The 27588-nt window shown below is 42.7% G+C and overlaps 1 protein-coding gene and 1 pseudogene across 2 annotated transcripts in view; one reads left to right on the plus strand and one right to left on the minus strand.

The window, feature by feature from the left end:
- Nucleotides 1-27588, plus strand: part of LOC124612790 (neural proliferation differentiation and control protein 1) — a 1069883-nt gene that overhangs the window by 69445 nt on the left and 972850 nt on the right. The gene's annotated exons all lie outside the window — the stretch shown is intronic.
- LOC124614210 lies at nt 1848-1965 on the minus strand (annotated as a pseudogene).

A 27588-nucleotide genomic window follows, 5' to 3' on the forward strand; every position in this document is an offset into this window, starting at 1 on the left:
GACGAATACACGCTTCCAATGTACGTTCGCCAAACACGGATGCGACCATCATGATGCTGTAAACAGAACCTGGATTCATCCGAAAAAATGACGTTTTGCCATTCGTGCACCTAGGTTCGTCGTTGAGTACATCTTCACGGGCGCTCCTGTCTGTGATGCAGCGTCAAGGGTAACCGCAGCCATGGTCTCCGAGCTGATAGTCCATGATGCTGCAAACGTCATCGAACTGTTCGTGCATATGGTTATTGTCTTACAAACGTCCCCATCTGTTGACTCAGGGATCGAGACGTGGCTGCACGATCCGTTACAGCCTTGCGGATAAGATGCCTGTCATCTCGACTGCTACTGATACGAGGCCGTTGGGATCCAGCACGGCGTTCCGTATTACCCTCCTGAACCTATCGATTGAATATTCTGCAAACAGTCATTGGATCTCCACCAACGCGAGCAGCAATATCGTGATACGATAAACCGCAATCGCGATAGGCTACAAACCGACCTTTTTCAAAGTCGGAAACGTGATGGTACGCATTTCTCCTCCTTACGAGGCATAACAACAACGTTTCAACAGGCAACGCCGGTCAACTGCTGTTTGTGTATGATAAATCGGTTGGAAACTTTCCTCACGTCAGCACGTTGTAGGTGTCGCCACCGCCGCCAACCTTGTGTGAATGCTCTGTAAAAGCTAATCATTTGCATATCACAGCATCTTCTTCCTGTCGGCTAAATTTCTCGTCTGTAGCACGTCGTCTTCGTGGTGTAGCAATTTTAATGGCCAGTAGTGTATAAATAGAGAGAATCGTTCAGATAACATCAGGCAAATAATAACTCGCACACAGACGTACAAGCAGTTGTTCTTACCAAGGACCAACCCTGAGTGGAACAGGAAGTGAAGGCGATATGTGCTACAATAAAATATTCCCCCTGCCATTCACTTCTCAGTGATTCGCAGAATATAATTGTTCATGTGTTTTATTGAAGTGAACGTAACGAGCAGGTGTTGAAAAGTCCACGCGAGTGAGAATTTCGGAGTCCATAGCGGTAAATGCAGAACTCGTCGAGCGAGAGAAATATTCGGCTTCGCTTGAGCAGCGCACAGTATTTCAGCCTCGCTGCAGCTCTCAGTAAATTTGCGAGGTGCGGCCACAGTGCGACACCACTGTAGCACCACCGCCCCGCCATCCACTTAACTTCGTCTGCCGAACGGGAAACCAAGTTACGTCTGACCTTTCCCAGCGCTAGGCGGCCGCTCTTGCCGCCGCCTGTTCCTCGGAACAGGCAACAGAAGACGGCACACAGCTGTTAGATCGCATCACAGTTCGTGCGGGGGCCAACTCGAAAAGTTCAATTTACATCTGTATCTAAGTGATTACTCTGCAGTTCACTCGTGCTTTGCGCTACGTGCAAGACAATTCTTTCAACTATAACGTACCTGTCCTACTCGCAAACACGACATGGGAATTTCGAAAACGTAAATATTTCTAGATCTATACCTGCACACTGCAAACCACCGTGAAGTGCATGGCAGAGGATGCATCCTGTTGTATCAGTTACTATGGTTTCTTTCCATTCCAGTCACGTACGGGAAGAATGATTGTTTGAATGCCTCTGTGTGTGCCGTAATTATTCTAATCTTGTCCATACGATCCTTATATGAACGATACGTAGCACTCCGTACCGGGACCATCCGACCGCCGTGTCATCCTCATGGGAGGATGCGGATAGGAGGAGCGTGGGGTCAGCACACCGCTCTCCCGGTCGTAAGATAGTATTCTTGACCGAAGCCGCTACTATTCGGTCGAGTAGCTCCACAATTGGCATCACGAGGCTGAGTGCACCCTGAAAAATGGCAACAGCGCATGGCGGCCTGGATGGTCACCCATCCAAGTACCGGCCACGCCCGACAGCGCTTAACTTCGGTGATCTCACGGGAACCGGTGTATCCACTGCGGCAAGGCCGTTGCCTTAACGATACGTAGGGGTTGCGTATATTCCTAGAGTAATCATTCAGAGCCGTTCTTGAAACCTTATTAGCAGACTTTCTCGGGATGATTACGTCTGTCTTCAGGGGTCTGCAAGTTCAGTTTCCTCACTATCTCTGTGACACTCTCCCACAGATCAAACAAATCAGTGACCATTTTTGCCGCCATTCTCTGTATACGTTCAATATCCCCTGCGAGTCGTATCTGGCACGGGTCCTACACTCTTGATCAAATTTCTAGACTGGGTCGCACAAGTAATTTGTAAGCAATCTCCTTTGTAGACTGATTGCACTTCCCCGTTATTTTACCAATAAACCGAAGTCTACCACCTGTTTTACCCACGACTATTTTTTAAGCCTATGTGATCATTACATTTCATACCCCTACAAAGTGTTACTCCCAGTTATGAGTTGACCGATTGAAGTTGTGACTCGCTGATTTTATAGTAATAGGGTACTATGTTTATTCTTTTGTGAAGTGAACATTTAAAGCAATGCATGGGGACTTAATTAAAAAGAAAAGACTAATATTAATGAATAAATGCAATAATTTTACTAGCTATGTGACCGGTTACGAAGTCTCGTAACCGGTTGGCCCTGACTAGTATTAGCTCGCAGTCTGACTGCATAAAATAAAAATAAAGAATGACAAGGAATTTCCATTAACACAATTGATTAATTAAGTCCCCTGCAACTATAAAAGCTGCGAAACAACAAAGCACAATTGTAACTGTTCTGTGTGTGGTAGTGTGACTCAACGTACATGTATCTGGCTCGGTTCTTTCTCAATACGACAAAATATTTTAAACAACATTTACAATGAACTAATTGAAAAACCAGAAATACTATAATTGCACATAGAAACTAGAATTACAAGTCTAATAAATGAACACGAACCAGATGCTTTGTTGACTGTACCTGTGAGCAAGAGGGATTGTTATTAAATAAAACTGTAACAACTTTTTAATTCATTATAAATTGACGAAAATATTCCATTACACCAGCATTATAAATCAAAAGCCCATCTCCTTTCTGAAATATATTCTGACAATTGCATCTTCTTCCATCTATACATTACACCAACGGAACAGTGCAACATTTCAGTCAACACTCAGATCGTCTACTCTCTCGCCCAACAGAATAACGACTGCTCTCGACATCCTCTCAACTACTACTGCGCCAGTGGAGGCGGCGGAATAACAATCTTTGGCGTAATCTCTGGCGCTGTGACGCAGTGTAGCCACCTTTCAGCATGATATCAATCCTTACACCACTCTGCAATCTTATCCAGATTTGACAGAATATTTATGCAGCTTCTAGCAGACAGTACTTCATTACAGATAACTGCATCATCTGCAGAGCGACTAACGTTACTATTAATATTGTCAGCAACGTACTTAATATACAAAAAAATGGTTAAAATGGCTCTGAGCACTATGGGACTTAACTTCTGAGGTCATCAGTCCCCTAGAACATAGAACCATTTAAACCTAACTAACCTAAGGACATCACACACATCCATGCCCGAGGCAGGATTCGAACCTGCGACCGTAGCGGTCGCGCGGCTCCAGACTGTAGCGCCTAGAACCGCTCGGCCACTCCGGCCGGCACTTAATATACAAGATAGAGGGTCCAACACACTTCCCTGGGGCACACCTGAAGTTAATTGTGCATCTGGTGACAACTATCCATCCAAGATAATGTGCTGCATTCTTCATATCGAAGAGTCTTGAATCGAGTCACAAAAATTCACTTGATATCTCACATGATCGTACTTTCGACACTAAGCGTAGGTATGGTACTGAGTCAAATGCTTTTTGAGAATCAAGAAATACTGAGTGCTCCAATTTATTTTATTTTATAGTGACTGTCGTTCCTCGCTATGCACGCAGCAGGCAACAAAATATTTTGGCATTCGGAGGAGAAATTTTTTTGAAATTTCGTGAAAAGATTTCGCGTCAGCTCGTCAGCTGAACTACTTTATGTGACAAAGTACCTTCAGATTTCAGTCGCTAATAACTAGGTGCCCAATTATGTGTAAACAGTGTTGAACCCACAACGGATATATCATGTCTGTACGTGTTTGTCCCGCAACGTTTATTTTACCCGTGGCGTCATATTAATAGTGTAGGCGCAAGCACGTGATTGTTATGAATTAGCTTTGTGTATAAAGTTATCAATTGATGAAGCATGGAAACACATTTAGCTATGACATTGATTAGGGTGTCATTCTGAAGAGCTACCGGAGCACTTAAGTGAGACGATAAAATGTTTGTCGGAATTTAAGTGAAAATCAGTATCAAATTGAAAATTAAAAAATAAAGAAAGATATCGGCTCAGATGACACGTAAATATGCTAGGAATTATAGAAAACACAGGTCGGAGGAAAGCTCGCTTCGAAAGGAAACAAAAAAGCCTAAATGTCCAGTGCCGAGCGAATGCAAGAGCTTCGACGCAATGCGATTACGTAGCCGCCCCATCGGGCATAAAGTCCAAACTTGTGGTTTAGCTATTCTGTAACTATTGCATTAAAGAGACTGATGATTAAAGCACATATTAATACGAAACACTTGTTATGATTCTGTCTCGACATTTCTACGAAAAATATGCGTCGCAGACCCGAGCTGCGCACACATACAAATTTTTAAATGATTACCATCCAAATTTATTTGTCATACGAGTGTCACTGAATAACTTTTTATGCTTAGCTGTCTTCTGTCGACCCTATATGGTAAGAATTCCATACTTTACATCATTATCAGCTATTGTTAGGATCTGTTGCGTCTTCTAAGTGTTCCAGCAATAAAGCGCATAGTTTGGTTCAACTTCCCTACAACATTTTCAATATAATGTTTCAAATTTAAGTTCTTCCTAACTGCGATCCACAGTCATTTAGTTAAATTTGGAATTCCAAATTTGTATATTTTATCAACTAACAGAGATTCGATGGAATTCTCATACTACCCATATCGAGGACGTTGCTTTTTATTGTTCATGGTTAGATGCCGCTTATTGTGTCGTTAAGTTACCTGGCCTAAATCACTTTATAATTAGTTTTGATCCTATGTTGACTTCACTATACGGTAAACGACGCCATCATCTGGAGACGGTGTAAGAGCGTTGCTCTTATTGTCTCCGACACTTGTTACAGATTAAGAACAGCAGAAGGCTTATAACACTTTCTTGGGGAACGTTAAGTGTAATTTCGGTTTCAGTTGGTGTGTTCCCTGCACGTACTACGAAATGTAATGTTTCTGTCATGAAATCACAAATCCAGTCGCACAGCTGAGAAGATATCCCATACATACAAAATTTGGTTAGAGGCTGCTTGTGAGGTACGGTGTCAAAAATCTTTTGAAGGTTTAGGTGTATAAGATAAACTTGAGATCTCCTATCAATGTTTTTGTTGTGGTCTTCAGTCCTGAGACTGGTTTGATGCAGCTCTCCATGCTACTCTATCCTGTGCAAGCTTCTTCATCTCCCAATACCTACTGCAACCTACATCCCTCTGAATCTGCTTAGTGTATTCATCTCTTGGTCTCCCTCTACGATTTTTACCCTCCACGCTGCCCTCCAATACTAAATTGGAGATCTCTTGATGCCTCAGAACATGTCCTACCAACCGATCCCTCCTTCTTGTCAAGGTGTGCCACAAACTCCTCTTCTCCCTAATTCTATTCAATACCTTCTCATTAGTTACGTAATCTACCCATCTAATCTTCAGCATTCTTCTGTAGCACCACATTCCGAATGCTTCTATTCTCTTCTTGTCCGAACTATTTATCGTTCACGTTTCATTTTCATATATTGCCACACTCCATACAAATACTTTCAGAAACGACTTCCTGACACTTAAATCTATACTCGATGTTAACAAATTTCCTTTCTTCAGAAAAGCCTTTCTTGCCATTGAAAGACTACATTTTATATCCTCTCTACTCCTTTACTACTTTAAGTGTCTTATTTCCTAATCTAATTCCCTCAGCATCACCCGACTTAAATCGACTACATTCCATTATCCTCGTTTTGCTTTTGTTGACGTTCATCTTATATCCTCCTTTCGAGACATTGTCCATTCCGTTCAGCTGCTCTTCCAGGTCCTTTATTGTTTCTGACAGAATTACTATGTCATCGGCGAACCTCAAAGTTTTTATTTCTTCTCCCTGGATTTTAATACCTACTCCGAATTTTTCTTTTGTTTCCTTTACTGCTTGCTCAATATACAGTTTGAATAACATCGGGGAGAGGCTACAACCTTGCCTCACTCCCTTTCCAACCTCTGCTTCCCTTTCATGTCCCTCGACTCTAATAACTGCCGTCTGGTTTCTGTACAAATTGTAAATATCCTTTCGCTCCTTGTATTTTACCCCTGCCACCTTAAGAATTTGAAGAAAGTGTTGCAGTCAACATTGTCAAAAGCTTTCTCTAAGTCTTCAAATGCTAGAAACGTAGGTTTGCCTTTCCTTAATCTATTTTCTAAGATAAGTCGTAGGGTCAGTATTGCCTCACGTGTTCCAGTATTTCTACGGAATCCAAAATGATCTTCCCCGCGGTCGGCTTCTACCAGTTTTTCCATTCGTCTGTAAAGAATTCGTGTTAGTATTTTGCAGCCGTGGCTTATTAAACTGATAGTTCGGTAATTTTCATATCTGTCAACACGTGCTTTCTTTGGGATTGGAATTATTATATTCTTCTTGAAGTCTGAGGGTATTTCGCCTGTCTCATACATTTTGCTTACCAGATGGTAGAGTTTTGTCAGGGCTGGCTGTCCCAAGGCTATCAATAGTTCTAACGGAATGTTGTCTACTCCCGGGGCTTTGTTTCGGCTTAGGTCTTTCAGTGCTCTGTCAAACTCTTCACGGAGTATCATATCTCCCATTTTATCTTCATCGACATCCTCTTCCATTTCCATAATATTGTCCTCAAGTACATCGCCTTTATATAGACCCTCTATATACTCCTTTCACCTTTCTGGTTTCTCTTCTTTGCTTAGAACTAGGTTTCCATCTGAGCTCTTGATATTCATACAAGTGGTTCTCTTTTCTCCAAAGGTCTCTTTAATTTTCCTGTAGGCAGTATCTATCTTACCCCTAGTGAGATAAGCCTCTACATCCTTGCATTTGTCCTCTAGCCACCCCTGCTTAGCCATTTTGCACTAGCTGTCGATCTCATTTTTGAGACGTTTGTATTCCTTTTTGACTGCTTCATTTACTGAATGTTTATATTATCTCCTTTCATCAATTAAATTCAATATTTATTCTGTTACCCAAGGATTTCTACTAGCCCTCGTCTTTTTACCTACTTGATCCTCTGCCGCCTTCACTACTTCATCCCTCAAAGCTACCCATTCTTCTTTACTGTATTTCTTTCCCCCATTCCTTTCAATCGTTCCCTAATGCTCTCACTGAAACTCTCTACAACCTCTGGTTCTGTCAGTTTATCCAGATCCCAACTCCTTAAATTCCCACCTTTTTGCAGTTTCTCCAGTTTTAATCTACAGTTCATAAGAATAGATTGTGGTCAGAGTCCCCATCTGCCCCTGGAAATGTCTTACAATTTAAAACCTTGTTCCTAAATCTCTGTCTTACCAATATATAATCTATCTGAAACCTTCGAGTGTCTCCAGGCCTCTTCCTCGCATACAACCTTCTTTTATGATTCTTGAACGAAGTGTTAGCTATGATTAAGCTATGTCACGTGAAAAATTCTACCAGGCGGCTTCCTCTTTCATTTCTTACCCCCATTTCGTATTCACCTACTACGTTTCCTTCTCTTCCTTTTCCTACTACCGAATTCCAGTCATCCATGACTATTAAATTTTCGTCTCCCTTCACTATCTGAATAATTTCTTGTATCTCATCAAACATTTAATCAATCTCTTCGTCATCTGCGTAGCTAATTGGCACATAAACTTGTACTACAGTGGGAGGCGTGGGCTTCGTGTCTATCTTGGCCACAATAATGCGTTCACTATGTTGTTTGTTGTAGCTTACCCGCACTTCTATTTTTTATTCATTATTATGCCTATTCCTGCATTACCCCTATTTGATTTTGTATTTATAACCGTGTATCCATCTGATCAGAAGGCTTGTTCCTCCTATCAATAAAATACCTTATTTTTTCATGCGAAAACAGAACAAGTTCTGTTTCACTGTGATATAAGATTCAATAAATGAAATACAAAATAAAAAGGGCGCCCGCCCCCACATAGACAGAAGTAACTAAAACATTGAGGAGACATTTAACGATAGGTCTGGCTAATACTTTGCGCAAATGGATATTGCCATAAAAATAAAGAGATAATGAAAATTGTTGCTTCAGAAAATATTCCCAACGTTCCTATCTCTTCCTAAACGTAGCTAGAAATCATGTTCATTGCCGTCATATGTCATGAAGTGTCAACACGTGATACAAGTGCCTACATTTTCCATTATGAGCACCAAATTCAGTCTTCGCTACAAGTTTATCCACAAAAAATTAGTCTTTCTCTAATTCGTCTATTTTGTTCTTTTTGAAACAGATTTTTCTGCAGTGGCTGGGTTTGGCTTACTGTGTCTTTGCTTTTCTTCTCGAGATGCTTATTATTTTTATTCTCAAAGTACATCTTTTGTACACTGTTTACCAGTATCTCATTTTTCTCTTAGTCTATGTTTATCGGTATCACGAATTGTTCTCATGTTGTGTAGTGTTTTGTTTCTGACAATCCTAGCTAAATCACTAACAGTGTTGCTGATATCCTGACATCAACAACGTGCCTGGGTGATATTTATTGGCTTCTTCTGGCACGTTTTTGTGTATAAATACAGTGTGTCCATAATTAAAGTTGCAGTTTCAAAAAGCTGTAGAGAGATAACCACTGCTCAGAGTGACGTCAAATTTGAACAGCGTATTAGTGACGCAAGGGGAAATAACGAAAATGTTACCAGTAGGCGATGCTGTAATATTCACACTAACAGACGCGCGGCACACGGCTGTTACTCAGTTTGCGTCAACATAACTGTCTCGACGTAGAATCACGCGCTGCTGGTAAATCTGTTTTAAAAGAATCGTAAACTGTGCGCCAGTATCCTTCCAGAACTTCCGGAAACTCCAAGGTACGAAGAAAGGCATTCGTTCGATATCTGCTAAGGGTCTGGACAAAATGATTAAAAAGTTCGAAAAGACAGGTTCTTTTCAAGCGCACTGTGGCTGATCTGTCGAAGATGTAGCCACAGCGTTGTAGGAGAGGTCGAGCGGTAGTATGCAAACATGCAGTGCACGGGGAATTACCCAAATCTTTGACATACCTGCGAGCACGGTGGATGAAATCCTACGAAACATCCTGCATTGTTCAAATGGTTCAAATGGCTCTGAGCGCTATGGGACTTAACTTTTGAGGTCATCAGTCCCTTAGAACTTAGACCTACTTAAATCTAACTAACCTAAGGACATCACATACATCCATGCCCGAGGCAGGATTCGAACCTGCTACCGCAGCGGTCGCGCGGTTCCAAACTGTAGCGCCTAGAACCGCTTGGCCACAGGAGTTGGTTCCTGACTTGGCAGCAAAATAAACGCTTGCTCTGGAATTTCTTTCTCGCATGGAAGTGGACAATGAATGGACATTTAAATCTGCGTGGTCTCGAACTCGGGATCTTTGCCTTTCGTGGGCCAATGCTCTACCATTCCGCCAGTTTCTGAACTGAGATATTTCGGAGTCAAGTTTACAAAGGATGTGCGCGGAATGGCCGCTTAAAACTACTGACGGTTACCACTGTTCGTACTTGTGATGGTGTGCCAGAACGTGCTCTGGGACTTGAACCAATTGCAGCGTATGGAGTACCTGAACCGCTACGTGGGATCAAAACTCCATCAGGTGAAACAGGTGTTCCCCCTGACGGCACTAATGTGTCACAGGCTTCAGGCGGCTTCCATTATTAACCTATCCACAAGACACACATTTAAAGTACGTTACGCCCCTCTCACCCTCCTTTGCGTGATGGAAGGCACCTCTATATGAGCGACACGTAGAAACGGTGGGCCAGTTAATACATCTCCCTCACGGGTCGTCTATTGCAGTTTCCGCTGCCAGTCTCTCATGTCCCGCCGATGTCGGTGGCACATGTCTTGACGCAGCTCTCCCATTCATTCTTGAATGCAGCTATCCAATCTCCGATCCCCCCGCAACACTCGTGTTCGAAGGCAAAAGACTGTTACACGACCTTCCTACGGACGGTTCCACGTAACGTGGTAGAAATCAGGTACCCAACTGCGCATTGGCCACGAGTGGAAAACGATACACCACCACTTTCTGCTCCAGTGATTTGACTCCGGACCCTCATCTGTCCGCATGACTGTTACTTTCCTCCAAAGTACCAAGAGATTACATGGCTCAAGGGAATGGCCATCAGCAACACCTTCGGTGAAGGGCAGAAAGTGTAGTTTGGCTGCTGGTGGTACTTGCAAAATACTCACAAAGCCGTCGAGCGCACACCGACGTACCGTACGCTGTTCACAAATTGTTTACGCAATGTTTTCGTTACCCCTCCACTAGTTGGGGAGTGCCAGGATCAGTCTGACATTCTGCGCAGCGTCACACTGAAGACAGAAAGTCCTGAATTGTAAGCAGTGCGAAAAAAGGAGATTGGCTGATTCATGGAGCACTGCAATCACTGAGGCATTAGCAAAGCAGAATCAGTCTGTTGTAAATATTTTTTCATGGCACTGTTGGAGAGAACACCAATGCCTGTAGACAAGAGACATCCTGTTGCACCATTTCTTGAAGAAAGGCTCTTTTAGATGGAGTTGTACAAGCAGTATACAAATGTTGGATTTTTTTTTCGTTGAATAACATTTTTTAACACTGTTACTTGTAGGATTTCGATTTGCACACAGTTACTAACTAATCATGTAAAAAAATTATAGAACGCTGGATCCTATCGCCTCGGGAGAATTTTTTGGAATAATTATCGGCAACAGCTGAAGAGGGATAGCCTTTTTTTATGGTCGTAGCGGTAGCTTTGAATTTTTTTTAGATTAAATTTAGTTGGACACGCTGCGGAAGCAAAGGGAACTTCACAGCAAACATAAACATAGCCAAAGCCTTGCAGACAAACAAAAATTATACGAAGCGAAATGTAGTGTGAGAAGGGCTATGCGAGAGGCGTACAATGAATTCAAAAGTAAAGTTCTATGTACTGACTTGGCAGGAAATCCTAAGAAATTTTGGTCCTATGTCAAAGCGGTAGGTGGATCAAAACAAAATGTCCAGACAGTCTGTGACCAAAATGGTACTGAAACAGAGGATGACAGACTAAAGGTCGAAATACTAAACGTATTTTTCCAAAGCTGTTTCACGGAGGAAGACTGCACTGTAGTTCCTTCTCTAGATTGTCGCACAGATGACAAAATGGTAGATATCGAAATAGACGACAGAGGGATAGAGAAATAATTAAAATCGCTCAAAGCAGGAAAGGCCGCAGGACCTGATGGGATACCAGTTCGATTTTACACAGAGTACGCGAAGGAACTTGCCCCCCTTCTTCCAGCGGTGTACCGTAGGTCTCTAGAAGAGCGTAGCGTTCCAAAGGATTGGAAAAGGGTACAGGTCATCCCCGGTTTCAAGAAGGGACGTCGAACAGATGTGCAGAACTGTAGACCTATATCTCTAATGTCTATCAGTTGTAGAATTTTGGAACACTTTTCTGGAGACTAGAAATCTACTCTGTAGGAATCAGCATGGGTTTCGAAAAAGACGATCGTGTGAAACCCAGCTCGCGCTATTCGTCCACGAGGCTCATAGGGCCATAGACACGGGTTCCCAGTTGGATGCCGTGTTTCTTGACTTCCTCAAGGCGTTCGATACAGTTCCCCACAGTCATTTAATGAACAAAGTAAAAGCATATGGATTATCAGACCAATTGTGTGATTGGATTGAAGAGTTCGTAGAGAACAGAACGCAGCATGTCATTCTCAATGGAGAGAAGTCTTCCGAAGTAAGAGTGATTTCAGATGTACCGCAGGGGAGTGTCGTAGGACCGTTGCTATTCACAATATACATAAATGACCTTGTGGATGACATCGGAAGTTCATTGAGGCTTTTTGCGGATGATGCTGTGGTATATCGAGAGGTTGTAACAATGGATAATTGTACTGAAATGCAGGAGGATCTGCAGCGAATTGACGCATGGTGCAGAGAATGGCAATTGAATCTCAATGTAGACAAGTGTAATGTGCTGCGAATACATAGAAAGAAAGATCCCTTATCATTTAGATACAATATAGCAGGTCAGCAAGTGGAAGCAGTTAATTCCATAAATTATCTGGGAGTACGCATTAGGAGTGATTTAAAATGGAATGATCATATAAAGTTGATAGTCGGTAAAGCAGATGCCAGACTGAGATTCATTGGAAGAATCCTAAGGAAATGCAATCCGAAAACAAAGGAAGTAGGTTACAGTACGCTTGTTCGCCCACTGCTTGAATACTGCTCAGCAATGTGGGATCCGTACCAGATAGGGTTGATAGAAGAGATAGAGAAGATGCAACGGAGAGCAGCGCGCTTCGTTACAGGATCATTTAGTAATCGCGAAAGCGTTACGGAGATGATAGATAAACTCCAGTGGAAGACTCTGTAGGAGAGACGCTCAGTAGCTCGGTACGGGCTTTAGTTGAAGTTTCGAGAACATAACTTCACCGAGGAGTCAAGCAGTATATTGCTCCCTCCTACGTATATCTCGCGAAGAGACCATGAGGATAAAATTAGAGAGATTAGAGCCCACACAGAGGCATACCGACAATCCTTCTTTCCACGAACAATACGAGACTGGAATAGAAGGGAGAACCGATAGAGGTATTCAAGGTACCCTCCGCCACACACCGTCAGATGGCTTGCGGAGTATGGATGTAGATGTAGATAGTTACACGGAAAAAAATGCTGCTAGAGCACTGACCCGCGAAAGACAAAGGTCCCGAGTTCGAGTTACGGTTCGGCAGGCAGTTTTAACCTGCCAGGAAGTTTCATATCAATGCACAGTGAAAATTCATTTTGGAAGCCAAAGTACCTTTAGAAATTTATTCAACGGGTAACCCGGCCGTAACGAGAACTAACGTGGTCACATGACTAGGTACAGTCATATACCAGTTCAAAGAAGCGTGCGTTGTTACCTCAAAGTATCCCCACTGTGAGAAATATCTTCATCGGATGCTGTGACAATTTACTGTTGATGTCATTAATTTCAGTGATAATGAGAATTCGAAGGGTATGATACTGATGACAGGGAGGGCGACAGAATGTGCAAACAAATTTTGACAAGTAAAAGTTAAGTAAGTCACTGGTGTGCAAATTACAGGCGTAGCGACTCGATACGCCGGTAGCGAGAACAGCAGAATTCAAGTATTGCTCCAAAGCAGAATATGTAAAATGCACACAACAAATGTTTCATTGACAACAATTCCTGTAATATTATGAACAATACAAGGTAATGTAATTTTTGCAAAAACTTAACAGCTTTTGACGCACAGGAGCGGATTGCCAGGCTAATAAAGAAACTTGAGAAATGCTCTTCCATCTGTGGGCTTTGATTTCACAAGCTTCCAGAATGGACGAGTCATTATGTGCGAACGAAAGAACGTAGTTGCAAAAAAAGATACTACATTAATTTTTTATGAGAAAATGAAGAATCAAAAGTAAAGCGCCCAGTGGTTTACTTAGACAAAACATGGATTCATGCTTACTACGCTATGAATAAATGTTGCAAAGTGACAGTGTGTGCAGAGTATTGTCGAACAGTGGTTACAAGCAACGTTCATTGTTGTGAATGCAGTCTTTTGTTTCGTGTTCACTTCTCCTCCATGGCAGTAGTAGGAATACGCCGGACTACCATATAGAAATCGACAGAATAGAATTAAAAATACGTAGAGACAAAGTAATGCCCGCATCTCGTGGTCGTGCGGTAGCGTTCTCGCTTCCCACGCCCGGGTTCCCGGGTTCGATTCCCGGCGGGGTCAGGGATTTTCTCTGCCTCGTGATGGCTGGGTGTTGTGTGCTGTCCTTAGGTTAGTTAGGTTTAAGTAGTTCTAAGTTCTAGGGGACTGATGACCATAGATGTTAAGTCCCATAGTGCTCAGAGCCATTTGAACCATTTGACAAAGTAAGGCGAAGTTTTGGCATTAACTGAGGAGCACTATCCTTCTTCTCTTTATTCCACTAATTAAATTTTGCAAGAAAATGTTTCCCTTACCTACAACCGCCGAGCCGTATATACCAGTGGTCGTCAAACGTCTTTACTCAAGGGCCAATACTGACATTATGAGGCACTTCGGGCCATTAAAATTGCTACAGCACGAAGATGACGTGCTACAGACGCGAACTTTAACCGACACGAAGAAGATGCTGTGATATGCAAATGATTAGCTTTTCAGAACATTCACACAAGGTAGCCGCCGGTGGTGACACCTACAACGTGCTGACATGAAAGTTTCCAACCGATTTATCATACACAAACAGCAGTTGACCGGCGTCGCCTGGTGAAACGTTGTTGTGATGCCTCGTAAGGAGGAGAAATGCGTACCATCACGTTTCCGACGTTGATAAAGGTCGGATTGTAGCCTATCGCGATGGCGGTTTATCGTATAGCGACATTGCTCCTCGCGTTGGTGGAGATCCAATGACTGTTAGCAGAATATGGAATCGGTGGGTTCAGGAGGGTAATACGGAACGCCGTGCTGGATCCCAACGGCCTCGTATCACTATCAGTCGAGATGACAGGCATCTTATCCGAATGGCTGTAACGGATCGTGCAGCCACGTCTCGATCCCTGAGTCAACAGATGGGGACGTTTGCAAGACAACAACTATCTGCACAAACAGTTCGACGACTTTTGCAGCAGCATGGACTGTCAGCTCGGAGACCACAGCTGCGGTTACCCTTGACGCTGCATCACAGACAGGAGCGCCTGCGATGGTGTACTCAACGACGAACCTGGGTGCACGAATGGCAAAACGCCATTTTTTTGGATGAATCCAGGTTCTGTTTACAGCATCATGATGGTCGCATCCGTGTTTGGCGACATCGCGGTGAAAGCACATTGGAAGCGTGTATTCGTCATCGCCATAGTGGCGTATCATCCGGCATGATGGTATGAGGTGCCATTGGTTACACGTCTCGGTCGCCTCTTGTTCGCATTGATGGCACTTTGAACAGTGGACGTTACATTTCCGATGTGTTACGACCCGTGGCTCTACCCTTCACTCGATCCATGCGAAACCCTACATTTCAGCAGGATACTGCACGACCGTATGTTGCAATTCCTGCACGGGCATTTCTGCATACAGAAAATGTTCGATTGCTGCCCTGGCCATCACATTGTCCATATCGCTCACCAATTGAAAACGTCTGGTCAATGGTGGCCGAGCAACTGGCTCGTCACAATACGCCAGTCACTTCTCTTGATGAACTGTGGTATCGTGATGAAGCTGCATGGGCAGCTGTACCTGTGCACGCCATCCAAGCTCTGTTTCACTCAAAGCCCAGGCGTATCAAGGCCGTTATTACGGCCAGAGGTGGTTGTTCTGGGTACTGATTTCTCAGAATCTATGCAGCCAAATTGCGTGAAAATGTAATCACATGTCAGTTCTAGTATATTTGTCGAATGAATACCTGTTTATCATCTGCATTTCTTCTTGGTGTAGCAATGTTAATGGCCAGGAGTGTATTAGGAATTGGTAACCTGCATAAATTAATATGTTACTAGCCCCCAGTAGACTAGCGTATAGTAAGATTGTAACATATTGGCCGCCGGCCACAAGTATCTGGTCGTTAAAAGTCCGCACCGTTCGGAACATTTCGTGTCAAATGTCCTCTGTTTCAGATGGGTGCCACACTCAGCGGCCCAAAGGGACACTGCAATTGCGTGACGAAGTGTTGCTGTGTTGTCTGTGGGAGCAGATGATTAATTTATTTATAACAGTAATTGTATTAACATTTATCACGTACATGCCGGCGCTGATAAATGTTTTATTCGTCGCGGTGCTGCAGTCGTATTTAAATGTCCGGGGCTGCGATTGTAGTTCATTGACCTCTACTAAAATAACTAAGAATTACGCGATACCTGATGTGTTCAGTAAGCTCTCTCGTTGAAGGGTCACAGAAAATGATTGTATTTGCCGATGTTCATTGCGCCTAGCTGATAGGTAAATACATTATACGATACTTTTTTGCTGGTAGGCGGATAAGGCTAGCGAGCTCCTCTCAATCTCATTTGCTGTTCGCGGACAATAATGTTAGCGGCGGCACAACTGCAGACTACAAATGGAGTTACACCACTTTCAAAGTAAAGGATGCAATATCAGTCTGTACTTCATTACGTGAGTGTACTGGCCGTCAAACCGATTAGTGCAAAGAGTTGCTAGAGATAATGGACGGACATTTTACGGAATATCAAAACCAAGTGTATTTACTGTGTTTTGCAGTTACTTCTTGACTTATATTCATTCCGGATCATACTGAACCATCAAGTTACTTTTCGTATCTCCACTTCTTCAAGAATCAATTCGCTGTTACAAATTCGTGTTGGAAGCTATACAAAACTCGTTTGTTCATCTCGACGATCAGTTGTGTCAAATAATAAAAACAATGAATTCGTCAATATTGCAGTGTGTGAAACGCTTCCATAACTTTGCTCACTGTTTATGTAATATGCGTCAGTGTACTGTTTGGCACATTTTTATGATTGATGGTGTAACTTATACTATTTGACAACAATGACGAATTCATGGACTTCATTATTTGCCTCCGTTTATTTTATGCCGCCTAGTACGATGTAAACGTTTTATGAAGCTGATGAAGGTTCTTAGACCGAAACTGGTTGCTCAGTACAGAATATATATCAGCAAATCTTGGCGCTAAAACCTCACTTTTTTCAATCTGTGGCGAGTGTTGGATTCGTGTCTATTTTGGCTACGATGAAACGTTTACTAAACTGTTCATAGTATCCTAACAGCAATCCTATTTCCTTATTCATTGTTAGACCTATTGCCGCTCATATTACTCCTGTTGCTACCAGTCCCGAGGTGCTTGCGCGAATTACTGATTTGTTTTACGATATGAAATACAATGTTTCCATGCTCGACTCAGTCAAATGACCGCTGAGCATGTAATGATACTCTTGGAAGGCGGCACACCTGTTTTCAACTTATTCAAATACGTTTTTCTTAAGTTTAATTTGTATACAATTGTTATTTATTGATCTATGAAGTTCTGGGAATGCAGCCAAACCACTTCTTCTCATCTTGTGGTATCTTGGCTGTGAATCGTCGAGCCCTCTTCGATTGAACCATATGACATTCTGCGCATGTATTTGTTTGATATATGCAGCGTGAATCACCTAAAATTTGCACAGCAAATATTGCGGAAATGGAAAGTGTTACTGATGTGCGCCTTTACAGAAAGGATTGGTAGCCAGAGCTCGTAATGTTACCCAAGCAACAGACTATAACAATACTTAGAAAGTGTATTTTTTGTGCATACATACGATTTTTTAAATTGAACAATGCCGGTTGACACTAACAAACTAAAAGTAAGGTAAATTAGAATGGCAGTGGTATTTGTTGCAGAATTCAAGTTCGAATCGTTTACGTGATATCGTATTTTGAAAAGTTCCCACACCGACACTTGTAAAAGACATGTGGTAGCAGACACTAAAGGACAACACAAGTGCGTACAATAGTTACGTCGCTTCTGACCAGTAACGAGACAATTGACAGTCACATGTTGTGTTCAAAATGTCCACCGGCAGCGGCAATACATGTTTCGAGTCTGTTATGGAACGACTGCTGCATACGTGTTAGATTTCAGCGGAGTGGTCCGAAAAAGCTTCAGTAATACGTCGTTGCATATCAACGTGTGTAGTGTAGCTGGTATGCCCTTTTAGACAACGTCTTTTTTGAGCGTTACCCACAGAAAAAAGGCAGCAGGTGTCCAAGTCCACAGAACGGGCCGGTCAAGGCACAGGTCCTGAGTATCTAACACAACGGTATGGAAACAATTCATGAAGACATACTGTAGTACTTCGTGCACTATGGGTTGGACAGCCGCGATGTTGGTACCACAGTTTCCTCCTTGCCTGTAGAGAAACGTCTTCTAGCATCGGTGGAAGATGGCCTGTTAGCAGGCTGCGATACATGTGCGCGTTCCGTGTTCCGTCTATGAAAAACGGACCTATGAGTTGATGGTTCAGCATCCCACACCAACATTTACACTCTATGGACGCTGACTTTCCACTCGACGAAGCTAACGATGATTGTCAACCGACCAGAATTGCATGTTTCGGCGATTTACCTGGCCAAGATTGATAAATGTGGCTTCATCACTGAAAAAGATACATGATATATCTGGAATATCTTGTCTTAATACCTATGCACAAAAGTTGACACGATTTTCATAATCGTTTCCGTTTAATTCTTGATGAAGAGAGATGTAATAGGGTTGGAACCCACGTCGATGGAGAAACCGTAGCACATTTGCCTGATTCATGCTACTTTATCATCTGATTGCACGGGAGCCAACGTGCGGATCAACTGCAGAGCTGCAAGAAATTAATTTCCCCCTCCTCAATCGTCACTTGTTTCCATCTGTTCTGTTGTCTAGGTGTTACACCACCACTTTCAGGTAACTGGGTGAAGAAGCTGATAAACAATTACGGAGATAGTTGGCGTCTGTTAGGCTATCTGGCCACATATACCGTACAAAAAAAAAAAAAAAAAAAAAAAAAAAAAAGAAAAAAAAAACTGCTTTCTTCCGCCGGCTGGTATGGCCGAGCGGTTCTAGACGCTTCAGTCTGGAACCGCGCGACCGCTACGGACGCAGGTTCGAATCCTGCCTCGGGCATGGATGTGTGTGATGTCCTTAGGTTAGTTATGTTTAAGTAGTTCTAAGTTCTAGGGTACTGATGACCTCAGATGTTTAGTCCCATAGCGCTCAGAGCCATTTGAACCATTTTTTGCTTTCTTCCTACACTCTCCGTACAATATGAGCGTGTCAGCTTTGGTGAATCCCATCGTCCACTCACGCTCTACTGGTTGGACCGTCACACACTAACTGATTAGTAAGTCGCAGTGAACTCAAGGAACACACAAGCGCATTGTAAGCGAACATAACAACATCGTACCTAGCACCTACGCAGGCTGAATGGCACAAAGTGTCGATGTGGGAACTTTCCAAAGTACGATATCTCGAAAACGACTTTCGCTAGAATCCTACAGCAGACAGCACTGATATTCTAATTTACCCTACTGTTAGTTTGTTAATGTCAATAGACATTGTCCCATTTAAAAAAAATGTATGTTTGCACAAAAATAATATTTCCAAGTATTATTACAATCTGTTTGTTGGCTAACAATACGAGCTCCTGACTACCAATCAATTCTGTGGAAACCACACATCAATAGCCATTTCCACTTCCGCAATATTTGTCGTGCATGTTTTAGGTGACTCACCCATACATATTGATCGTTACCAGAACGAATTTTCACTCTGCAGCGGAGTAAGCGCTGATTTAAAATTCTTGGTGGATTAAGTCCGTGTGCCAGGGCTGGACACAAGTGGGAATGGATTGGTAAGTCTTTTATAGTTGTAAAAGATGCTGGGAGAATGTAATTCCCACGTACGGTCTGTTAGTACTTTTAGTAATTTTTGTCTAATGAGGAGGCCGAAGTACAGGCCCTGCTTGACTTGTGCATCTTGGGCTGTATTGGCGATTATGCGTGTGACAGTAGTAAAACTTTTTTCCTCAGGAGCCAATACTGACATTGTAGCGTGGCACTTCGGACTGCAAGTTTATCGATCTTGTTATTAATTGGTGTAACCTATATAAATTAGTATGTTATGAGCCCCCAATACACTATTCATAGTAAGTTAGTCACTGGCCCCAGGTACTGATCGGAATACTCTGTGTCGGCTGTTCTCTGCTTCAGGCTGCTGCCGCCCTCAGCAACCTTAAAATTGGGACGCTGTACTTGCCTGACGATGTGTTGTTGTGTTGGCTGTGTGAGTGCATGATTAATTGATTGATAACAGTAACTGTACTTATATTTAAATGCACTTGAAATAAGATATACGATCACAGATATTCACTAAATTTTTTGAATGTCATTTTTCTTCTACTCACTGCGTTGTACTACAAGAGCCTTAATTTAATTTCATTTTCGTTGATACAAATACGCAACTCGTTTGAAAATGACCGTCTGTGTAATGCATACTTACGAATCCATCTTACTTCAGTCTGAAATTGATTCCATAGCAGCTGATCAGTACGAGACATACACGACCGTGAGTTGTCACCACTGAAAGACAAACAAGAAACCCTTCCCCCTGTCAAACATCCTCACCCTGCAACGACAAATTTGTCTGCCTTGCACCAACCAGCTTTGTCCCCGAGGTGACCTGCCAACTTATCGCACCCCTATTATATTCGTAATTCCTCCAGTATATTTTTGATTCGACGACGGTGTCACATACGGACAACAATGACAAATGGTAAGTATTTATTCCTTACTGGTGGATTTACGTATAAAAGTTGGTTATTGAGGGTTGAATAACACTGAGGCGGTTTTTTGTTCTACTGATTTTTATTTGTATGAACTAGTTTTCCGCTTATTATGCCATCTTCAGATAACTACTGGCTATTGTTTACAAGGAGCTTGTGTTCTTACGAACCAAATATTTTGGACTGAGATACAACGCACTTTTATACGATCTTTAGTTGTGGTACTGTCTTTGGAATTGTCAAACGGGTCTTTTGACTTTTTATTCTGGAAAACTGTTCTTTAACATAATAAATTACATTTTATGGTTTGTCAGTACAACAACTAAAGATCATATGTAAGTGCGTTGTATCTTAGTCCAGAATGTTTGGTTCGTAAGAACACACGCTCCTTGTAAACAGTAGCCAGTAGTTATCTGAAGATGGCATAATAAGCCGAAAACTAGTTCATACAAATAAAACTCAGTAGAACAAAAACCCGTGTAAGTGTTGTTCAACCATCAATATGGAAATGTTCTTTCAAGAAGCAATGGAAGAATCGACAAATAAAAAGTTGTTTAGTTAATGTGTCCTGCGATGTACTTTTTTTGCTTTCTTGCCGATGTTTGCACCTATTCAAATCTATGCAATCCATATTGCGTCTTCTAAACGGAGTCTTTGACTGCCATATGAGACTGTATTCTCATTATAGGGCGACTAAAATTACTTCTTACCCGCCAGCTGACACAAGGAAAGCAACGCGTTGCCACTAGGACTGTTAATGAAATATCGATGTATCGTTACTTTTTTCAAAATTGTGTCGATATATATCAGCGTTATCGTTTTCACCGATTAACCGATACAATGATATCAAAATAGCAATACCGAGTGCCGATATATTTATTTTATATTACATTTTTTCGAAATTCTCAATAAATATATGAAATTGTTCTTTTAAAATTGTAGTAGAACATAATTTGACCTTCACTGTGTGAAGGAATTTGCTACTTTTTGAGCTCCCACCATGTGCAATCTTTCTCTTTCACTGTGTAAAGCAAGTAGAGATGGCACAAAGAAGTAGTCCGACTGCACTGTGGGTGGCGGTGTGAATGGAATAACAACAGTTCCGATGTGGAGAAATAGCTCACTAGTTGTGTTATAAAGCAATTTTTAACGCAACTAGTGTGCTATTTCTTCACATTGGCATTCTTCAAAACCAGTTGCTGAAAAGGGGGACCATAATCTAAATGACAAGATTGGTTTTTGCGGTGGGCGGAACGTGTGAGCGGACATGCTGACGTAGTCGGCGCTCGGCGCTACCAACTCGCAACTTCGACACTAGAACTGCTAGGTCACTGGCGTTTGTAGAAATGAAGAAAAAAAAAAAGGAAGAAAAAAACAGGAAAGTTGGCATGAAGTGTTCCAGACAAATCCGATGTGTGATGAAAAAGGAGGTCGGACCCATCGGACGCCTTTTACTGTGTCATTTACAAGCACTTACTATTATTAGCAAAGTGGTTATCGTCATGTGTCAACATGCATCGTTTTCCTTTCAGTTTTTGCTCTTAAGGGGGATAAGTAGGCAGCTACCTTGTTGACGTGCAGAATAATCAGTACTTAGATATGCAGATCTAAAACCGGGAGTATATTCACAATATGCAGTCAACATTTTTATAGGGCGGCACGTCGAAATTGTTTCTGTGGTGTCACCGCCAGACACCACACTTGCTAGGTGGTAGCTTAAATCGGCCGCGGTCCATTTAGTACATGTCGGACCCGCGTGTCGCCACTGTGTGATCGCAGACCGAGCGCCACCACAAGGCAGGTCTCGAGATACGGAATAGCACTCGCCCCAGTTGTACGACGACTTTGCTAGCGACTACACTGACGAAGCCTTTCTCTCATTTGCCGAGAGACAGTTAGAATAGCCTTCAGCTAAGTCCATGGCTACGACCTAGCAAGGCGCCATTAACCGTATCTGAAGATAGTCTTATTTGTATTATCAAGAGCGATGTACCACAAGGATAGAATAAAGTTAAGTATTCGAGGAGCTGCATACTTTTCTTATTAGAATTCACTACTTATCCTGTTCCAGAATTCACGCCCGTCTGCAGTAAATAGCGTGCATTTAGGCCTCCTATATCTACAAGGTGTTGGCACATTTACCAACACATCAGTTTCCGCCGATATATCAATATTTTTCTGTATTCCGATGGCCAATAACGATACCTTTTAGACGTCGATGTAGATATCGATCTACTTTTTAAATGTCGATAATTTTTTATATATCCGCATTAAATATCGGTTATTTAACAATCGGTTACATATCGATAAATGTCAACAGTTCTAGTTGTAATTACAATGAAATTAACACCCTTAGCTGCTTACAGGCGTTGACATACGTCAGCGGGGACAGATGAAAATGTGTGCCCCGACCAAGACTCGAACCCGGGATCTCCTGCTTACATGGCAGACGCTCTATCCGTCTGAGCCACCGAGGACACAGAGGATAGAGCGACTGCAGGGATTTATCTCTGGCACGCCTCCCGCGAAACCCACATTCTCAACGTATTGTCCCGCACTACATTCGTAGTGCCCCCGCCCATTATACTCATTACTCGCGGCGCGTTGCCGATTCCCGTTAGAGTTCGGGCACTGTTTGTGCATCCGCACAGAAGAAGAATATGTTCAATTGGCCGGTGAGTCTTAACTATATGTACTAAGATGGTATCGGAACAGATACCATCTTAGTATATATAGTTCTAGTTGACAACTGCAACGGCGCACTGACAGTTGTAACAGAGCGTATGTTGGGCAGATGGCAACTGAGCAGAGTTCGTACGCTAGACTGCAAGATAAGGACTGGCCCAGTCAGATACGGGCAACATGTGCTCTTAACTTTCAAGCGCAGTATAATACTAGTCGCACTGTAGTTGCAATTAACATCTACATCACGTTGGGTAAACTTCTCTGACCGTGCAAACCATTTTCGCGGTGGTAAGTACATCGAGAAAATTTTAAACAAAACCTCTACCTCACAAGTCTTTATTACGTGAAGAGCGCTCGGAAAGTTCTCGTCTATAATAATCGCTCACTTTTTGATAATACTATTCTACAATAGACACGAGATAATTTGGCCGGGAGCCCCAAAGTACTGATCGCTATAAGTCAGTATCATTCGGAACTCTTTATGTTGATTATGGTCTACTTCAGATTCAGTTGTGACACTATAGTTGCGTGATGAAGTGTTGTTGGTTTCACCATGTGTGCGAACGACTTGGATTAATAAATAGTATTTGTCCTTATAAGGTTTAATAAATGAAATACCAGTTTTCTTCTGCTCCATGCATTGTATTACAATAGCCTCAGTTAATTTAATGTTATTTGCTACAGATCAGTACCGTATTTGAAGATGATCGCCTCTGTAATGCTCATTTTACGAATCCGTGTTACGAATGTCACAAAATTTATACAATAGTAGCTGGCCGGTAGGCGTCGTGCACGCCCATGTTGCCGGTAATGGACGACAAACAATACATTTCCTCTCTCTCGTCCCGTAACCCCACAGTAGCCATGTCTGTTACAACTCTGCCATTGATGTACGCGGCCAGTTTTCCTATCTCACGGACGAAGTCACCAGAGTCAATTAAAATCAAACATACCTTATAACATTACTGTCTCTGTAAGTATTTTTGTTTGTTACTGAGCAGGAAAATTACACTCCTAAGCGGCTATTACCGTTATTCGAAGTTTTATGGATTCAGCTGTCAACTTCTAAATGTATGTTATTATAAAATAAGGCAGTGAACCACGGGCTTCATGAATTCTTAATCCGGGCTGCATGCGGGCCGCAGTTTGACGACTACTGATCCAGACTTAAATCGTATAGAACTCGTCTGGAATCTTGCAGATGCTAAGATCCGTAATTGTAATACGTCAGTCACATCGCTCTTTAACCTAAAAAATAACCGTTGATGGTAACAAAAGTTTTGCGTCACGCAGCCTGGTACAAGACGCTACTTCGGCATCTAGCGCGGGAGTTTCACCGCTTTTACACTCAAGCAGCTTTTCAGCTGACCTCACGAGGCTGAGGAGAGCTTCTTTCCAGTTCTTTCCACCAGACGAAAACTTGAGGTGATCACTAGGAAGCAAAGGCGGGACCACAGTGTGTGTTACTAGCCAAAATACTCTGACTTCTAGACCATGCGGTCAGTTTGCTTTTGATACTGTGACGTTAGTAATTACTGTTAAGACGTTAGAAGACCAGGAACGTCGCGTATCACACCAAGAAAGTGTGCGATGACTACTGAGGGGAGATACTTTGACGGACGATGAGACTGAAATACAGAGTCGAATAAAGAGCCGGCACTATCACCTGCGACTTAAACATATTACATAAAAATTTTTATGGGAGAATGAAGTATGTGCATGAAAGCTGTGCAAAATAGCGATATCAGTGTGGGCAGTAATTCCACGGATACTTCAGGCGAAAGTTCATGAGCAGCCAACGTGAGATACACTGTTCACCCTGTCTCCATTCTTTTGCTAGACGGGAACTTGATTCAGTGGCGCGTACAGACGTGTACCGTGTGACAGGGCTCAGACTGTAAGAACACTGGTATGTACGCTAGTATCGGGCGGTTGTACTTGAAGTGCAGCTACGCATGGCTGCGCGGCGTAGCCGCGCGGTCTTTGGCGCATTGTCACGGTCCGCGCGGCTCCCCTCGTCGGAGGTTCCGAATCCTCCCTCGGTCATGGGTGTGCGTGTGTGTGTGTGTGTGTGTGTGTGTGTGTGTGTGTGTGTGTTGTCCTTAGCGTAAGTTAGTTTAAGTTAGATTAGGTAGTGCGTAAGCTTAGGGACCGATGACCTCAGCAGTTTGGTCCCATAAGACAATAACACAAATTTCCAATTTTGCAGCTACACATGGAGGTCCGATATGGGCTGTAATTATCGTATACCAACGAAACTTGTTATCTATTCTAATGCGTTAATGCGTGACCGATTTACGCATCAGGTGCAAATCTGGCGCTGTACAGCATCTCGTCGACGTCTCCAGTACTCATAATGAACAAAATGTGTAAGTGGCAGTTAATATTAAAATCAACAGTATGCCCATTTCACCTGTCTGACTTTCTCAGGCAGCATGCTGTTCCTAATACACTACATATGGAAACGTTTCTATTTGTCTTTCTTGAATTCACAGCGCCAGATTTACATCTGGTGGGCGAAATTGGAACTAATTTTTTCCCAACTTCAATCGGTTCCACATTAACGCGTTAGAATATCTATCGAGTTTTGCCACCACGCGATAATTGCAGCCCACCTTAGACCTCTGCGAGTAGCTGAACTTCAATTGTAACCACCAGCTAATTACATCTTGCGTGCTTCTCGGGTGTAAATACGACGGTGCTGCCACTTTGAATGGGTAATCAGCTTGCCTTGCCGAGTAAACAGTTCGCTCCCGTCGACTCGTGATAGTCGGTATTGACTTCTTGTCTCACACATGATACAGAGTGAAAGGTTAATTCTGGGAATAGTCTGTAGTCTGTGACTGACGTTAAGTTGCTATCTGGAACATTCTTTCCGTAAGTGGACTGTAATCCAACAAGGTTTGCGTAGGGGATGCTACATGATTTGGAAGGTGGGGGTAGAAGTCCCAGCAGGAGGGAGATCTGAGGGAAGGCCGCCAGTCTTGCCTGGATAGCTCAACCAGTAAGAGGACAGCTTGGGAATGACAAGCTTCTGTGTTCCATTGTCGACCCGATACAGAAAAATTGCAATCTCTCAGGAAGCGATGTTGTCCCAGTAACGATGGGCACCCTGCCTACAATTACACCGGAATCTGTTTATAAATAATGTGGACTTAGTTCATATAAAAGAAAACAAAGATCCTAATTCGTAAATTGTAACTGTTTTATTTTAATCTGAAATCGATTCTAAAATGCGCAGAGGGTATCGGGTAATGGTACATGCAATAATCCACAAATTCGCGACCACGCTGCTCACCATGCTACGTACCATAGGATTTTAAAACAAAAATACTTCTTGTCCATATGTTTGAGCATCCATAGTTTGAGAGAGAAAGTTTCAACGTACTGGGAAGGCAGATTAAATGTATTTTTCTACTACAATACTACAGTTCACACAGTTCTGCAATTCAAAAATTTCACTTTTATCATTGATAGTGCTTTTGAGACTACGACAGAAATCAAAACGACACTGTGTTTGCGTTAACTCCTCCAAATAACCATGATTAATACTGGTGCTGACACGTAGCAGAGTCTGCATTCTCTTGATTTAGCGTTCAGAATCAAGTATTGCCGACCATGATTGTAAATAAATGCCACTCTTTCAGTGTTTTCCATTGTAATAGCCTATTCCAGCATGGTTACATCACTATCGTAATGAAATTCGTATTGTACTACGTCTTTATACGCTTCAGATAAAAAATGATTGATGGAAATTTGCGAGGGGCGTTCAATAAGCAATGTAACACATTTTTTTCTGAAAGCGGGTTGGTTTTATTCAGGATTCCAATACAAGATATAATTTCCCACTCTTTGGCTGCAAAACCCTATTTTTCAACACAATCAGCGTTCAAAGCGAAGGCCTTCTGGCACCTTACTGGGAGGGCTTTTATGCACGCATGGTGGCACTCTTCTTGCCGACGTCGGAGGCAATGTCTTGCTTCGTCAGTAACCTCTCCATCATCTACGTACTGCTTCAAGCAGAGTGCATCGTTCATTGGGTCAAACAGGTGGAAGTCGGGAGGTGCGAGATCCGAGCTGTAGAGTGGATGAGAAAGAACAGTTCAGAGAAGTTTTGTGAATTCTCACAGGTGTCCAAACTTGTATGACACCTTACGTTGTCCTGGAGAAGGAGAAGTTCGTTTGCATTTTTGTGGCGACGAAGACGCTGAGGTCAGTTCTTCAATTTCCTGAGGTAGCACAGCTGCATGCGGCGGGCCGACCGATTTGTGCGACCGTGTTGCGCTGACGACAGACGCATGCCCAACGACTCACCGTGGTTTTGTTCACTGCTAGGCCTCCGAAGACATTCTGCAAGCGCCTATGAATACCTGCGACGCTCCAGTTTTTCTCCAAAAG

The sequence above is a fragment of the Schistocerca americana genome, chromosome 4, assembly GCF_021461395.2.
Source record: "Schistocerca americana isolate TAMUIC-IGC-003095 chromosome 4, iqSchAmer2.1, whole genome shotgun sequence".
Classification (NCBI taxonomy): Eukaryota; Metazoa; Arthropoda; class Insecta; order Orthoptera; family Acrididae; genus Schistocerca; species Schistocerca americana.